This window comes from Taudactylus pleione, unplaced genomic scaffold (genome assembly GCF_031769625.1).
Source record: "Taudactylus pleione unplaced genomic scaffold, aTauple2 ptg000539l, whole genome shotgun sequence".
In the NCBI taxonomy this organism is placed as follows: Eukaryota; Metazoa; Chordata; class Amphibia; order Anura; family Myobatrachidae; genus Taudactylus; species Taudactylus pleione.
The window spans coordinates 3,228,222-3,247,348 of record NW_028284941.1 but is presented as its reverse complement, the minus strand read 5'-3'; the positions used below and the strand labels follow the sequence as shown (position 1 = coordinate 3,247,348).

At 44.0% G+C, this 19,127-nt stretch overlaps 1 protein-coding gene across 2 annotated transcripts in view; it reads left to right on the top strand.

Moving 5' to 3' along the window:
- DLGAP3 (DLG associated protein 3) overlaps window positions 1-19,127 on the top strand; it is a 500,666-nt gene that overhangs the window by 278 nt on the left and 481,261 nt on the right. The window lies entirely within an intron of this gene.

Sequence of the window (19,127 nt, the reverse complement as noted above, 5' to 3'; positions counted from 1 at the left end):
TGTCAGGGCAGAAATGTTAACATTCACCTTCATGGTCTGTTGTGTTATGGGTTTGAATTGTAACATCTACATGTGTGCTAAGGTTCTAGCAGGGTATTCACAATGTGTTGCTATCCGGTGTGACAACTGAAGGGTTAAGTTTATCATAATGATGCAGACAGGGCAAGAGAAATGTATGTAGTGTGATGTATGGAAAGGGCTTGCACAGTGCTGTATTCCCTGTTAGGTTTGCATAGCCATTTAGCACTGGAATCCCCCCTGTGTCATAGAGAGATACGGTGTAAAAGCAATGTCATGCCCTCATTATCATACACTTTTCTCCTGCTACCCAAGGGGTGAAGGCTGGATTTTTAACTATGTTTTGTTTGTGTAACATTGCATTCATAGGCTGGTCCTGTGTTCTCCATACCATACCACTATATGTCACATTGCATTCATAGGCTGGTCCTGTGTTCTCCATGCCATACCACTATATGTCACATTGCATTCATAGGCTGGACCTGTGTTGTCTATGCCATACCACTATATGTCACATTGCATTCATAGGCTGGACCTGTGTTCTCCATGCCATACCACTATATGTCACATTGCATTCATAGGCTGGACCTGTGTTCTCTATGCCATACCACTATATGTCACATTGCATTCATAGGCTGGACCTGTGTTCTCCATGCCATATACCACTATATGTCACATTGCATTCATAGGCTGGACCTGTGTTCTCCATGCCATACCACTATGTCACATTGCATTCATAGGCTGTACCTGTGTTCTCCATGCCATATACTACTATATGTCACATAGCATTCATAGACTGGACCTGTGTTCTCCATGCCATACAACTATATGTCACATTGTGTTCATAGGCTGGACCTGTGTTCTCCATACCATACCACTATATGTCACATTGCTTCATAGGCTGGACCTGTGTTCTACATGCCATACCACTATATGTCACATTGCATTCATAGGCTGGACCTGTGTTCTCCATGCCATACCACTATATGTCACATTGCATTCATAGGCTGGACCTGTGTTCTCAATGCCATATACTACTATATGTCACATTGCATTCATAGGCTGGACCTGTGTTCTCCATGCCATACCACTATATGTCACATTGCGTTCATAGGCTGGACCTGTGTTCTCCATACCATACCACTATATGTCACATTGCTTCATAGGCTGGACCTGTGTTCTCCATGCCATAACACTATATGTCACATTGCATTCATAGGCTGGTCCTGTGTTCTCCATACCATACCACTATATGTCACATTGCTTCATAGGCTGGACCTGTGTTCTCCATGCCATACCGCTATATGTAACATTGCATTCATTGGCTGGACCTGTGTTCTCCATGCCATACCACTATATGTCACATTGCATTCATAGGCTGGACCTGTGTTCTCCATACCATACCACTATATGTCAGATTGCTTCATAGGCTGGACCTGTGTTCTCCATGCCATACCACTATATGTCACATTGCATTCATAGGCTGGACCTGTGTTCTCCATGCCATACCACTATATGTCACATTGCATTCATTGGCTGGACCTGTGTTCTCCATGCCATACCACTATTTGTCACATTGCATTCATAGGCTGGTCCTGTGTTCTCCATGCCATACCACTATATGTCACATTGCATTCATAGGCTGGCCCTGTGTTCTCCATGCCATACCACTATATGTCACATTGCATTCATAGGCTGGACCTGTGTTCTCCATGCCATACCACTATATGTCACATTGCATTCATAGGCTGGACCTGTGTTCTCCATGCCATACCACTATATGTCACATTGCATTCATAAGCTGGACCTGTGTTCTCCATGCCATAACACTATATGTCACATTACATTCATAGGATGGACCTGTGTTCTCCATGCCATACAACTATATGTCACATTGCTTCATAGGCTGGACCTGTGTTCTCCATGCCATACCACTATATGTCACATTGCTTCATAGACTGGACCTGTGTTCTCCATGCCATATACCACTATATGTCACATTGCATTCATAGGCTGGACTTGTCTTCCCAATGCCACGTTGAATAGGCACACTTGCTGGATGTTTAGAAGTATCTGTGTTACTCTGCATTTGTCTATAGGCGGTTATAGATTGTTTGCATCATGCTTGACTGCTTATACAATACAGACTACTATACTGTATCCGTAAATGTCTATATGAAGAATATATAATTAGAAATACAAGTGCAAAAAGCATAGTCATTGTTCTCCCAAATTCCTATCTTATAAGTTGGATATATATACACTCTGCTGAGGAATACTTATTTATTACATTATTTTTGATATCGTCTGCTTATATTTATTGTATTATAGATTATGCAGAAATATATATGTGTGTATGTCTTTTTGCTCTATTTACTCTAGAAGGAAAAGAGGTAATTACACAGCTGCAGGACTATTTTGTTCAGTATCCAAGTGCTAATATGTGGCTATGGCTATGAGTTGCATCCCCTAGTGTAGGACACCTGAACTCTGATAGGGTGCAAATATATTGCAAGCAGCTGACTTATACTGCAGTGTTGACCAAGCTCACTCATTTCAGAATGGATTACCAGCAATTTCCATAGATGGCTTTATATAACTTTTATATGGTGTGTGCCATTTGTGTGTGTGCCATTATACAGGAATCCAAGTAAAGGATTATACTTATCAGATAAAAATAATTGTATGTAAATGCCACTCATGTGAGCTAGATGCCATCAGTCCTGCAGGTATGTGTAATCCTCACTTTAAGCACACTCATTACCTGTCAGGTCATCTAGAATTTGGTAGTTTCTGTAATCACAATACTGCATGCTTTGACTGTGTCCTCTGTTTTTGTCCTAATGCCAATGTACTCACCGTAGTGCTGCAGTAGTGGCTGTTCTGGTGCTGCATGGGTTACAAATGAGCTGGGATAGAAAGTCATTTGAGGTGACAACAGCTCCGTGAAGACTGTGACGTGGGGTGACAAAGTTTCCAGGACTACTAGCTGGTCTTTCCTGATACATGGTGGGGGACACACATCACAACTTCTAGCCTGAAGACACCTTTATGCCTTAGTGATCAATGGTCCTATCTACGGCATGCGGTGATGTGAATTAATGCAAACATACACATTTCACCAGTTTGCTGTCAGCTTGTTCTACTGCAATAAAATGACACTCTGGATGATCTGTAAGCTGCTTCTGTGATTGTCACTTTGCAGCAGCTAGTATGCATTAAACTGTCTCAAGGGTCTTTATGACACTCTTTAGTAGAATGTCAACTTGCTGTGTTGAAATTTAATGTAATTCAGTTAACTGACTAAATACTTTCTATTCTTAGGTCATCTTTCCGTGATAGGAGTACATTGAAATGGACTGTTAGGGGCCTATCCATTAGCAGATCTTTCTCTACAATGAAAGACAAAAGATTTATCCCTTGAAAATTCCTGGGGCTGCGGTGACAGATATCTGTCATGTACATGACAGATTTTTGCAAACAACGAACGACGAACGATATTGCATGACATCATTCTGGGAGTGGATTTTTATTATGTTTCTATTCATTTTCATTAAAAATATCATTCGTCGTTTACCGCTTATAAACTGACAGATATTTCTAATATCTGTCAGCGATAAGCGATAATTGACCAACATGTTGGAGAGATGAAAAAGACACAATTTGTCGGCTGCGGAAGTGCGCATCTGTCATCGTCACAGGGCCTATCCATGACGGATAAATTGAATGACTGAACGATATATCGTTCATCGTTCAAATTTATCTGCTAATGGATAGGCCCCTTTAGTAGTTTTGTGACAAAAGCAATGATACAGTATAGCTATTTTACTAGCAATGATACAGTATAGCTATTTTACTTGTGCTACTACTATTTCGATTAACTATGTTTATATGGTTGCTATAAGGCTTTAATAGTCTTCTAGCATTTCACTGACAGATCTACTTAGCTCTTGTAGATGGAGAAAGGGTGCTTTTCAATACTTCAGTTATGGATTAAGGTATTATTGATCAGGGTGTCACCTTTTATTTGACACTAGGCTTGGGTAGCAGGCAGATGAGGAACAACGTAATGCGAGCTGACAGATGTTGCATTGTCCCAGAAGATCCTGCAGACTCTGCCCCTCCTACCACAGCTGTTCTGTCACATTGCTGAAATCAATGCAGGCTATTTCCCTCACTCCCAGCACTTGGGGGGTTAAATATCCCCTGCTTTCATGAGCTATGAGCAGGATGACACAAAGATATTTTACCATTATTAATTTGTAGCTTCCATCATTTTGGAAACTATGATACAACCTGAAGATTCATAATTGAGCAATGAAAATGTTGTAAAATCTTCAGTGCTGAAATATTGCACTTTGCAGCACCAGGTCAATACAGCCTGACCTCTGCGATAACACACTTGGATATAACCAGCTACTATCGTCACAGTAGTCAAGCCTTTTGCATTTAGTTACTTTCATATATTTTACTTGGACGCTGAATATGCCACCCCTTTATAATTTCATGCTCATATTTGACCAGTAACATAATCATATGTATTATACAGTGGCTCAGAATAAGATGGTACCCTAGAGCGAACAATGAATACCTGTCGGGTACAGAGAATAATAACGCCTGACAAGCCAGACTGAATACAGTAATAGAAAATGACACTGATAAATACAGCTTGATAGGACTCAGGACGTCAGACATAGAACAGGAATGTGAAAGGATGGACAGGTCATTGAGGGCATTAATTGGGGTAAGGAATATATAAATTGAAGTAACTACTTCCTGTATATGTCTCTGGAAGTTACTAGCTGCTGATGAGTGCTCTGTCACATCTGCCTGAGAAGAGTATCCGTGGCAACCGGCTGATGTTCCATTGCTGTGGTACCTCATCAATTCCCTGCATATTGAACAGATAGAGTATAGGTAAACTGATTTAACCCAGTGCTGTCTACCTTTCTTGTTACGTTTCGTTTCAGATCCACGTATGAAAGTCTTTTTTACATTTCAGAAATATACTTTATTCTATGAAGCACAAATGCATAAAATACAAATACAAAGCATACTAATAATATATCTTCAATTTTATATGCAAAGCATATCCATCAATAGTACATGTGTTTACTGCAAATGTGTTTTGGACAGATACACACCTTTAAATTGTATTTTAATGTACTGAAAATTGCATCCACTATGCAGAACAACAGAAGTTGTACTGTGTAGAGCAGGGGATCCCAACCACGGTCCTCAAGGCACACTAACAGTCCAGGTTTTAAGGATAGCCATACTTGAGTACAGGTGACTTAATTAGTACCTCAGTTACTTTGATTTAACCATTTGTGCTCAAGCATGGGTATCACTAAAACCAGGACTGTTGGTGTGCCTTGAGGACCAAGGTTGGGAATCACTGGTGTAGAGCATACTTATAAAAAAAGAGCAGATAATTAGAATCACATTCAGAATACAGATAAAAAAATTGTATTTCTGCCAAAAAAAATAATTGTGTGCAGTTTTTCACATTTACAGAGTCAGAACAGATACTGAGACTTACTGCAATGACTGACTATACATACCTTCTCATCTACTAAAGTGATCATTCCACCTTAAAACGGAAGATGGTAAAAGCCAGATCCATACTAATCATACACAAAAAGTTGGATCCATGAACCTAGCAAGATACACATAAAACTACCCAGATCCACACTAATGCCCCCATTTACCCAGGCCCGCCAAGAGCCGTGGCGGGCCCTGGTAATAGGGGGCGTGGCCTAATAGCGGGAGGCGTGGCCACGCCCCCTTGCCGATAGAATTTTTTTTTTTGCAGTGCCACTAAGTGGCGCTGGGGAGGGGGGGCGCTCTGAGCCCCCTCACCCCGGCGCAAAGCCAGGGGGGCGCGATCAGTGTGATCGCTCCCCCGCACAGGCATAGGAGACTGCTGTGGCTGCTGTGGCAGCCACGAGCAGTCTCCAACTGCAGCTCAGCACACGCTGTGTACTGGGCTGCTGTGAGGGGGAGGAGCGGCGCCGGACCCGGGCCCCCGCCGGGCCCCTCAGAAAGCCAGGGCCCGGGTAATCTGTACCCGCTCCCCCCCCCTCTCGGCGCCCCTGCATTTACCAACGAAGGCAAATACCAGCGGAATTTTTTGCTTAGTTTCACTGTGATAATAACGAAAAATTTCACTGGTATTTACCAATACTTACCCCTCCGGCGAGGTCCCTCGAAGTGCTCCGCTGGGCTGCTGGCAGCCTAACGCTGCCAGCGACGGGGCTGTGGTGTAATGCACATGCGCGATGGTCCATCTGCGCATGTGCATGGCACGGGGATTCGGCAGTGCCTGGAATGCTTTGTTGAATCCGAAAAGGCACTGCCGGGTCTCCAATGGAGACCCGGCAGTGGGGACCGCATCGCTCTCGCCATCTAAAAATGTCAGAAACATCGATGCACATAGAGCAGCCATCTAGCCCTTGCGGCAGGTCTGACCTGCTGCAGCCTTGGGAGCTCTCCTGACACGCATAGTTGCATAAGAGATCTCATGAGCTAATTTATGCAAGCCCATAAAACGGCATTCAAACTACAGACATGCCTGCGTTTTTCAGACCACCCCCCCGTCACCTCCCACAAACGCTGACAGTCTGTCACTCACTTTGCGCTGGATTCCTCTGTGCGTCCGTAGTCGCAATGCAATCATTGCACATGTTCAGTGCAGCTAATACACATGCACAATGGCAAACAATCGCTCGATCTGCGTCCATAATCACTATTGTGACGAGCTCTGAATCAGGCTATATATGCTTAACAGTAGAAATATTAACTATTTCAAACATGCAAAATATGTTACTTGTGTCTTAAAATCTCATGAAGATACGGGACATTATAAAAAACTTTAAACGCATTGACCTATACTGTACTCAGTTTACAATATACAGTATTATATATTTGCTTCAAAAACTACAAAATGTAATTTTTAGAATTATGATTGCCATTAACTTGTAGGTGTCTCCGGACAGGTGAGTGAACAGAACATAACTACAACAAGGAATTACAATATAGGCAAACTAAAGGCCTGATTCATTACGGATCGCTATTGCGATCGCAACTCCATAATCACACGCAGGTGTGTTGCAAAAATATGATAATGATTGCTATCGCAAAGCCGTTGCACTGCCAGCATAGAGACACCCATTGCTTCCCATTACCGCTATCTCACATCCGTAAATACTTGCAAACCTCCATATACATCGGTAACATCGAATACCGTCGGCCTCACACACAGAATTACAGCAGCCCTGACCTAACTTAGAAATTGCTAACCTCGTTGCATGCAGTGAGTACTCCAGCTCCACCACCAAATGCTAACTGTGATGGCTCTGCGTGGTCTTCCGTGATCGCAGTGTTGCCTTCACGCACGCGCAGTGCGATGCATGCACAGTATGCAGCAATCGCATAGTGATCCCTAAATGCAGATGTGGAAACAAAGAGTAGGGAACTCTCTGCTCATGTGTGCTTACAGATTAGTGAGAAAAGGGGTCTAGCTGAGACAAGAGGCGTGAGTGTGGCTCAGATTTGATATTGAGGCAGTAGTGAGAGTGTAAATGTAAGTAGTATAGGTAGGAGTTCAGTATAGTACTGTAGGGAGCAGGGCTGGCAAGAGAAATCTTGTTTTTGAGCTCCCCGCATCTCTCCCTGGAAGGCTTATCCCCCTGTATCTCTCCAACCTCATCCCTCCCTGTATCTCTCTAGCTTCAAACTCCATTTGCCTCCCCTGCTTAATCCCCCCCATTTCTCTCCAGCCTTATACCCCCTGTGTTTCTTCAGCCACAATTCCCCTTTATCTCTCTAGCCTCATTTTCCCCTGTATTTCTCCAGGCTCACCCCCTCCATGTGTCTGTCAACCTCACCCTCAGGTTGGTTTTGCCTTTTAAATGATTTCCACCTTTAAAAATTGGGCATACTTGCTGATGCCTGCAAGTCGCAGGCTATTACATTTCCCCCATAGTGTGATGTATTTTCACCTTGTCATTCAGTTAAGTCTTCCTGTATTTAAAACACGTTATTCAGCATGCAAATAAGAGATTCGAACACCTAACCTCATCCACCGCAGTCAGACACTTATCTCCTATTTCAGAGATGTACGTAAATGCAATATTTACGTACATCTCCGATGTTTGCAGATATGCGCATACGCAGGGGCTGCACTGCGCATGTGCAGATCTGTTTCTGCTATGTCGGTCGCAGTGCCCCAAAAGTCGCAGCATGATTAACATGCTGCTTACGTTTGGGGGCGGCGATGGGGCGGTAAACGGGGGAGTGTCGACCCTGTTTTCTGGGCGTGCCGAAGATAGTGGTTGCATCCTTGGACGCACCTTCACTGGCCCCGACAGCGTGAATTACACGGACATCCTGTCTCAGATGATTCGATGCTGCATCTTTTGACACAGCAGCGGGTCAGGGACAGAAGACGCCTCCTGCGGCATTTACATATTGACTCAAAGCAGCTGCGTACAAAGACACAGAATCTGCCACAATACACAATAGCGTCCATCTTTGAATCAGCCTCTTAGTACATAAGCTATTTGCTCATGTATCGCAAGCCTCCTAGTTATAACTATAGTTGTAATTTTCAGTTTGAACTGTTGCAGCTAAGAAGATCTATGTGTAGTGTGCAGCCAAACACTACATATATCTGCTTAGTTGTAATGGTTTAAACTGACAATTATATCTGATGTCATATATGGCCTGATTCAGCAAGCAACACATAGGAGAGAACGCACGCACTTGGCCGATGTTTTTGTACTGCGCATGCATATGCATCACACTGCGCGTGTGCAAACTAGCCAGTGCGGTCGGGTAAGCGTATGCAGACTACACGCAGCATGCACGCAGACCCCGCAGAAGTGCCGATTGTGGGTGGTAACGGGCGGTGGTCTTGTGAACGCAGGTGTGCCTGTGTGTTTGGACGCCATTTTAGGGGCATCCATAATTAAGCCAGTGCAGCGACGGACACAGTAATTGCGCGAGGTCTGGTCAACCACTACTATGCAAATGTGGTCGATGGTTCTCGATGTTACCGATGTTTACGCTATCTTGTGTACTCATCAGGCTTTGAGTAAAGGGAGATGGGTGGCTTAATATAGGGCTGGGCGTCTGCATCTTGTGCTGCTGTCTCCGTGCTTATGCATTGATTAGCATATTCTCGCAGCGGACAGGTTTGTGCGTTCTCTCCTTTGCGTTGCTTGCTGAATCAGGCCCATAGTTAGAATTACAAGGCTCCCTATGCAGGTGCAAATAGCTCCATTTGTTACGTCTTAGACTGCAGTACATGAGGTGGTGTGTTTAAGTCCCCTGTATTGTATGCTAGACAATGTGGGTTTTAAACACAGGAGTATTTTACAGAATAACAAGATGCATAAAAATCACACTATGGGGGAAATGCAGTAGTCTAGAAGTCGTAACAGAAATAATTTAAAGGGCAAAACCACAATCTTGTATAAAACATCGGCCAGAGTCGCAGAAATTGCGCAGATGCCAGAATCTCGCAGGCTATCACATTTCCCCCTAGAACTGATATATCACAAGTTTAGTGTTTGAATATGGTATGAGGTTTTCGTGTTCAAATCTGTTGCTTCGAGTGTAGTTAAGTAGCTAGTTTACTTAAAATAAGTAGAAACATCAGAAGCCGTAGGTATTCTTTAACTAATGTTTAGCACTAAAAAATGCTTTTTGACCAATGTTTAAAACATTTATACTATTGATGTTTTCTTTTGATGTCCCAACCTTAATCTGGATGTTGATGAATGATTTCTCAGTTGATTATTTTTCTTCGACTACAGACTGGAGGTTAAGAGTTTGAGTCCTCTGTATAATATGCCGAGAATTGTCTGTTTTAAAAAGAGGAGGATTTAACTGAAGGTGCACAGGTCTACTGTACATACGAGGCCAATCAAACGAGTCTGCCTGCTGGCCCCTGCCACCCAATACATCGGTAGAACATTTAAAAAAACTTGCGATTGTGAGGAAACATTGGATCCTCACCATTGCAAGGTTAGCTATCGGCCACAGGAACCAATTCATCAATGAGTTTAGGTGAAACATAATTAAATTCCCATCCTTAATCCAGATGCCGACCTAGATCCTTTTAATAGGTGGACAGTTCCAAAGGCAGTGAAACAGATCCATACTAGGAGAGCTGGACTTTTAACATGCAGGCAGAATAGGGAGAGTTTTGCCCTATGAAAACATATGTTGTAGCAGAAAGAAGTTTAGATGACTTCACCAGGGCATGGAGCAGGGAGTTAGTGTATAAGGGTAGGTAGCGATATCACCATCTACCCAGTCCAGTTTAGAGAGTGTATAATAAGGGAAAGTATGTTAAAAAATATAGGGGGGGGTATTATCAAACCTTGGAGAGAGATAAAGTACCAACCAATCAGTGTCTGTCTGTCATTTTAGGGACTGTGTTTGAAAAATGATAGTTAGAAGCTGAATGGTTGGTATCTCTCTCCGCTTTATCTTTCTCCAAGGTATGAAACATCATCCCCCAAAGGACGATCCGGGCGGCACTGGTGCAGCGTTACTGGCTGCAGGGTGTTGTTTCAGGCTACCTGCTAGCCAGAAGCAAGGACCATGGGGCAGTGATGGTGCCACCGACAGAGCCCTGCGCTCTGTGCAGTGGTATCGGTCGCACACCCTTAGTTACAGCCCTGTTTTTTCTTTAAACCGTAATGGACTTGCTTCTTTCTTGGCTGTTTAAAATGACAGACTTGGTTCTATAAATGTCTGACTGTGTCTTCATTTTCACTGCCATGCTGCTCTGCATCCCTGGCAGTAGTTTAACAACAGTTTTGCTGATGTAGTTCAAATAAATCATATGTGTATTTCCAATTAAATGCAAGTACACCATGAAAAACAGCAGTAAACATAGCCAACAATAATTATACTGAATGATGAAATTACAGTTTTTTAATATATTATACAATGAACAGGAAAAGGAACTAGCTAATATTTAATTACATGATAGCAAAAATACTCTAATTCAGCGGTTTCCAAACTGGGTGCCGTCTAACTTTATGTAACTGTAAATAAACTAGCTGTAATTCTAAGCTTAAATCATTGCAAGTAAGCAGATGTATGTTGTGTGCAGCTGCAGGCTTCTAGGAGGTACATAGGGGCCTATTTATCAAATGATAAATGGCCCGGTAACCATGCAGAAAAATTTAGGTTACTGGGCTATTCATCATCAGGGGTCCGGTAGGACCACCTGATTTTCAGCAATCTTCAGACGGCGATTGTTCTCGGATCCCCGCTCCTTCCTATGGGAAGGAGTACCGGGGATTTGAAAAGGGACCTGAGCGGATCCCTCCGCCGCCTCGTCACTACCTCCCCGGCGGCTTTGCGCATGCCTGACCTCGGATCATGCATGCGTAGCCGAGACAACGGGGAAGAGGTAAGTTACACAGCTACTTCTGTAGCTGCGATACTAACCGAGGGGACAGCTGCTTTACGGAGCAGCTGTCCCCGTACCGGAGCGATGATGAATTGCTCCGGTGTCAATTTTCCCCCGATGCGAGTTGGATACTTATCTATACGGCTTCCGATGATTAATAGGCCCGTAAGTCAGTTCCCTTACAAGCCTGCAGCCACACACTAGGTAGGTCTGCTTAGCTGTAATGATCTAAACTAAGAATTACATCTAGCTTACATATAGAATTACTTGGTTTTCTACACAGAAGCTATTAGCACTTGTGTTAAGTGTCCGATTGCAGTACACAAGGTTGTGAGTTCAAGTCCCCTGCATAGCAGGTTGACCAATGTGTGTTTTATATACGGGGGAAGGGGGGGATTTAAATGAAAGTTATTATTAACTAGGTACACTTATAGTATACTAATACTGTTAGCTCACAAGTTAAGTGTCTGAAAATGGTTTAGTAGGTTTGCTGCTTGGAGTGTTTATTTTAATACAGGGGGATTAAGTATGACAAGGTTATTATTACTAGTTAAGCTGGGCATACATAATGCAATTATCATCCTGATCCACAGAATATCGGCAGATCAGACCGATAATTGCATAATGTATGGCCACGACCGATTCTGTGAGGCAACCTGCAAAACGTGACCTGTGTGGGGTCCTGAGGACCGAGTTTGAGAACCACTGATCTAGGGTAAGCAGTGCATGGAATACTGAGCTGAAAGGTAACTGGAAATCATTTTAAGGCATGACCAAAATATTCTCATACTATTAGCAACATGAATGTTGTGCACGTATAGGGAAATAACTAAAATAATAGTGATGATGATGATTATTAATAATAATTTAAAGTATTGTGGAGGAAGAGGTTAATACTCATCTGTAACAATGAGCACTTGGTGTTATTACTCATCTGTAACAATGAGCACCTTTTCATAGAAAAACTCTACATTTTTATAGCTCCTTTTGTTATGCTAACATGGTGATAAAAGCAGTGAAATCCTTTTGTCCCATATCAGGCCTTCACTTTTAATTAACAGTGATGAGCTAACGTAGTAGGTATTACACTAGTCAATTACAATTAACGAGTTTATCATTAAGGCTGCTTTGATGATTCCCTTCAGAGTCAAGATGTGCACCTTAAAGCTGGATGTAACCTTGGTCACATAGATTAAACAGAACTTTGTAGAGTGCTGTAGAAGCCACTTCAGTGTGAAGGTGCCCTATATATAGGGATGGGGTGACAGCTAGATAAGCCTAGGCATTAGCTTTAGGTGCCAGGATTTAGAAGGCGCCTAAAATACTGAACGAGTGACATAATATCACTCATTCGTTGTTTTTTCTCTCTCCGTACTGCCTTCACATTCAGTGCTGACACAGAGGAGCAATTGCTGGCAGTTTCTTACTTGTGAAGCTGCTGTTCCTCCATGTTGGTGATGGGCAGGGAATGTTGCTGGGATATAAAGTCGCAGCCCAGTACTACATTTCCAGGGCGGGTTGTATCAAGCATCGCATTATGGATGCGATCACGCCAACTACCACATGCATACCTGCATTAATAACGCCACTCTGATTTGGCCACACTCCCCCAGTACCTGGGCCCCATTCAGATCTTGGCGGCCCTGTTTCCCACACACAACTTCCAAATAATAAAGAAAAATCATTCATCCTCTGCATTCCTATAGAAAGGAAAAGTATCATTGAGGCCCACATTTCTGTAAGGTTATCAGTATGCTAGACATAGAAACCGTAGGTACAATAATTTCTCAAGAGCTATCATACCACATTGGCCTGCAATGTGAAGGAGCCTCTAGGAGAGGGAGAGGGCAGATGATATTCATTGCTGTTTCTCCTCAAGGCTGAAGATAAAAATGCATAATGCAATCCAGAGATGGTGCTATGTTTCTCAGACACGTGACAAAAAGCAGAACTTTCTGTCGATTGAAAAATTGCCAACAGAGGATGTTGCCTGGCTGCTCCCATTGTGTGTAAAACCACCATGTAGACCCATAAAGTGTGTGGCTGCACAGCTAGTGAATGACAATGTCATACCCACAGTGTTCACTCTAGCCTTCTTTTTCAGATGTCCTCTTTCATGATCGGCGCCCTGCCCAATCAATCAGTACATCCAAAAAGAAAGCGTGACCACTTGGAGAAGGGCATGGCCTCGTATCACGCTCCATTTCCATCACTCTAGTGGATGTGCCCAGCAGTCATGGAGATGCTGGGCTGTCCCCAAGCTCTTCCCGTACTGTGCACAGATGCTGTGTGTTGTGCTGTAAATCACAAATTTACTAAGCAGTGTATTTGACTGTCTATTTAGATTTGATGGTGATACAAATCGGTTACTTCCATGTGTTTTTTCAGTCAGATTGCCCCCTTTTCTCCTTCATCCACTAGGGGACACTGGAGAGCATAGACAGTGGGAGTATAGATGGTGCTGAGAGGGAGCTGGCACTTTAATTTTTTAAGAAGTGTGACTAGCTCCTCCCCCTCTATACCCCCCTCCATGACTCAGTATTAGTTTGTGCCCGAGGGGAGCTAGATGTGTTTCACACTCCTCCTCAGGGGTTGGTATACTTAGATAGCACTTTTGTGCTGAAGATAGAATTAATTGAGGACAGACAGGCAGCAGCTGCACTGCCTGTCTGCAACGATAGAGCTGCCGGGGGACCCGCTCGCAAGTGCACGCACTTGGCCTGGGGTCCCCGACTGCTGAGATCACCGTCTCTTTTACAGGGGGTTCCACATGCCGCTGCTTGCAGCGCGCATACCGGCCCCCATCAGTCACTACTGCTGCCGGCAGCACCGCAGCTTTCTGTAAGTATTCCCTGGCTCCCCGAGTAGCGGGGTAGCCAGGTTATTAGTATAAAAGGCGGTATAATATCTGGCTCTGCCACCCTCTGCGCAAAACACAGCAGGCAGCGGCTTTAAGTATCCTGGCTTCCCGTGTAGCGGGTAGCCAAGTTATGGGCATAAGGCAGGCGGCCATTACAGCACAAGGCTGCTCAGACAGTTGCTGTTGGTATCCTGGCTCCTTGGGTAGCGGGGTAGCCAGGCTATTGTATAAGACAATTACAGCACAAGGCTGCTATAACAGAGCAGCTCTACAGCAGGCTGTGGCTCAACATGTGGAGCACAGATTACCCGCTGCAAGAGCCTCATACAACCCCATTAATATCAGAGGATGATTGCCACTTACCGAGTGGCATCTCTAAATAGCGCGGTTTATAGTATATTTAAGCGCCATAGTGCTTAAATAATAGCGGAGCTTGGCTCCAGAGCCCTGTTTTTTCCTCTCAGCATCCCCAGCACTTCTCTGGAAGATGCTGGCGGCCATTACAGCTGCCTAATGTCTTTATACGTATATATCTATAAATGCTGCTGTAGTGAAACTGGTAGCCTAAATTGAAATATAGTTTTAGGCTGGTTAGGAGAGCATTCAGTATCTGTGATACCTGTCTTCTATGCCTAGCGTTTCTGGCACTGCTAGGAGCGCTATTGGGGCATCTGTCTCTCTGTATACCAGTTTCTGCTGTTGACCTTTTTCATTTAATTTTAATGTGTGTGTGGTCTATATGTATCATGAGGCTAAGGCGTCTCTACATACCTGCAAATATTGTGCAACACTAATTCCCTATTGTGTAGCGCATATGACACTCCCGTTAATGAGCTTATTCTGTCAGTGGAATATATATCTCTCTACTGACGGATATAGACAGGAGTTTTTACCTTTATAATCGCAAGGCTCATTCCCGTACTGATCGATGTCAGATTCTGTAAAAACTTTTCCATGCATGGATAATGTTTTTTTCCTTGCAGTGAGTCTAGAGACATCCCTGTTCGGCAGGTAATTACATTGCCTGTTATATAGGAAGGGGAACTGAATTCCAGTATGGGATTCTGAAAATATTTTCTAAAATAGAATTATTTTCTACAGCTACACACCCGATCTCATCTGATCTTAGATGCCTGGGAATACCAGCTGGTGTAGGCTTCAATCCGACAGGTATGACAAAAGGGGGACACTAGTCCTGTCCCACAGTTTTCTTTTTAAAAGGAGATAACAGACTTGCTATTGCATTTCAAGTTTCAGTAAGGCTGGAGTAGGTTCTGTTGTCAGCTAGGGAACATCCGGATAAACAAATTTCAGATGTCCTGGCGGTTTTATACATATCTTTTTCTCTCTATCATGCAAAGCAGTACAGCATGTGAGAATCCCACTGCAGCAGATAATTGGTCATGTCATTTAAAGACATTGGAGAGGAGTTTGAACTGCGCCCTGTCAGGGTAATCTACAGGGGGTAATTCCTCTCATATCCCGTCTGCGATTTCTCTCCCTAGAAGTTCTTATACAGGACCCTTGTTTCGGCCCTTTCGTGTCCCAGTTGTTCAGGGGACCATCAACTTCCTCTGGTTCCGGAGGTCGCAGTAGAGTCGCTATAACTTCTACTCTACATGAGGTTAAGTCCATTACTGTTATGTTCTGGGTTGTTTGTGGACCCGGGGTGGTAGCAGGAGCGATCACAGAAGCAGATTAGAAAATAAAACTAGGATTTTAATAAGTGCTTGAGTAGACATACAATGGCAGTAAATAAAAGTCCAGGAATATATAAATGTGCACAAGAGTTCTGTGGTGGGAGTAAAAGGGTTAATGTCCAAGTAGAAACAATTAGAGCTGTCCAGGTGTGCAGGTAGTGAAACTGAAAATAATCAAACCAGGTATGCAGGGATGAACTGGAAATAAACAAGCCAGGTATACAAGTAGTGAACTGAAGCGCAGGATGTCAGCAGGCTCAGGCACTCAGGTATGGGCAAGGGTGATGGAGGAAGCGGGGTAGTCCAGTGGGAGCTAGGAGCTGACAGGCAGACTGGCAGACAGCGAATTTACAGGAACAGGAAAGCACAGAGAACTCCCTCTCAGCTAGGCTGAGATACACGTTGCACTGGCAAAGAAGGAAGGCACTGACCCTTCCTAAATACCCCATGCCGTGCTGTTACTGGCCGGAGGGAACATGTGACTCACCAGGATTGGCCAGCTGCATCACATGGCCAGAAGGCAAGATGGCGGCGCCCATACCAAATGGAACGGAGACGCCGCCAGGCCTTACCAGCGCAGAGTGACAACAGGCCCGCACAACAACGCGCGCAGCCAAAGCCCCCCGCCAGACACCAGCTCCGCCACCAGACAGCCCGCGCCACAATGACCTCACAGGTAACACTCGCCTAGCGCAATGCTGAAATACCCTGGCCGTGACAATTACTAGGTATAGTGCAGGATGGGTTTTCCTCTTACTTGGGGGTCCCCACAGTGGGAGCGAGTCTTTAGGACTTCAGAGTTGTATGAACGGAGTCTTGTCGGGACGATTGTGTCCGGGTTTTCAACACTCGAGGATACAAGCTTGACTTTTTAGTCTCACCCTCTACCTTGCTTTTTTACCAAGTCTCCAACAATAGGAGTATTGTTTTTACAGCATACTATACACTAACTTTTATCCACAAGTGTGATAACCAGGTTTCCAGCCATCAAACTGGACTAGTTTTTACTCCAGGCTTTGCGTGATTCCGAGGCCTTATGGCTTGATCAGACCTTCTCTGAACTGGTAGAATATCACTCTATTCCTAAGGATTTTCCAGTTCTACATAGAGTCCCTTTAGTTGATGCGGGACTAGAGAACGGCGATTATTGATATCTCTGGATATCAACAACGACTTCTTCACATCCCTTTATGGCCGCCTCACCAGGCGATTCTGAGATTCATTTTCTGGAACTCATTTCCACAGAGGTCATGGCTGTCATGACGGTTCTCCTTCAGATACAGGAGTTCACGATTATCCCTTACCTAGACGATCTTCTGCTGAAGGCTCATTACAGGGTCCAATTACTGAAAAATGTCTCAGTAACTCAGAGCCGTCTCATATTCAGGGATGGTCACTGTATTTCCCTAGTCTCATCTGCAACGACGCATCATGGACACCTCATGTCAGAGAGAGTTCCTTCATCAGGAAAGAGCATCTTCCATTCAGGACATGGTGAGAACGGCCCTTCGACATTGTCTGATATTGGTGCATGAATGCACTCGACTCCTGGAGTAGAGGATCAAGGCATTAGAGGACAGATTTTTCAACTACTCCTTCTCTCTCAGTGAGCAGAATCCCATCTTTTCCTTCAATTACAGGTAAAGTTAAGTCCCAGAACTTGGATTCCCTTCTCTGGTGGTTGAACTTGATATTCCTATTGGAGGAAAACACATTCAGAGAAGGGAATGGGACTCAAGTCTTAGAGGATGTGAAGACAGCACTTCGAGGGCCGCTGTGTATCACTGGAGCGAGTCTGCTGATAAAACATATTGGAATAGCTGGCGGTTTCCTACACTATTTAGACAGCAGATCTGCTGTTGTGGAGTCAGGGTACAACATCATGACAGTGGCGTACAGTAATCACAGTGCATAGGTCCGGCGATTTTAAAGGAAGTAGGCCGGATTCTAACTTGGGTGGAAAAGTTTGCAATGGCAATCTCGTCAATTTTCATTCCAGGTGTAGCAAATTGAAAAACAGACTTCTTCAGCTGGTAGAATGTGCATCCAGGGCTCTACACCCGTAGGTCTTTTTTCACCTATGGTGGGGTCTTCCTCAGGTCGACCTCATGATATCAAGTCAAATTCATGAACTTACTTTCTACTGCTCGAAGACAAGAGACCTCGAAGCAGTGACAATGGAGGCATTGTCAACACCGTGGCAGTTCAAGTTGCTTATCTGTTCTCTCCATTCCTCTTCTCCCTCGGATTTTACACATCAGAAGGGTGAAGACCAGGGTTTGCTTGGTATCTCCGGATTTACCTAGCAGATCTTGGTATTTCGTCCTCCAGCTTCCGCAGATCGAGGATCCGTGGCCTATACCTCTGAGAGAATTTCTCGTACTACGGGTTCCTTTAGTGTATCCAAAACAGCTATGTTTGATAGCGTGGCTCTTAAAAGGGCCATTTTCAGAAGTACAGGAATCTCATCCAGGGTAAGCCCTGCTATGATTAGAGCTAGGAGAGAAGGATATTCTAAGCATTACCACCATTATGGTAAAACTTATGTTGCACTGTGTGAATGTGGAGGGGCTCCTCCTACTGAAATCAACCTAGCCACAATTCTGTTTATTTTTATTTTTTTTCTGCAAACAAGTTTCTCGGCCGGTATGCGGTTGGTTTTGCTGAAGGTTTATTTTTCAGCTCTGATGGTTTTCTTCCAGAACAAGTGCATCTTGCATACCGAAGGTTCAGACTTTCTACAGGGTGTGATTCAGTTGCATCCACCCTTTCTTCCTCCAGCGGCTCATGGCATTTGGATCTCGTATTTTCTTTATTACAGTCTCCTCTAGTCGACATTTTGTAGTTGGAGTTCAATACCTTCATGGAAGGTAGCACTTCTTCTCAAATTGGCATCAGCCAGGAGGGTGTCGGATCTGAGAGCTCTATCCTGTCATCCTCCATACTTGATATTTCATGATGACAGAGTGGAACTCTGTACTAAACTGGACTTTCTTTCAATAGGGTGTTTCGGCTTTCCACATCAACAAAGCTAATGTGGTACCATTTCTTCCACGACATTTTCCTTCATCAGGATCCTTAAATTTTGTTAGGGCTCTTAGTGTTTATATGGTAG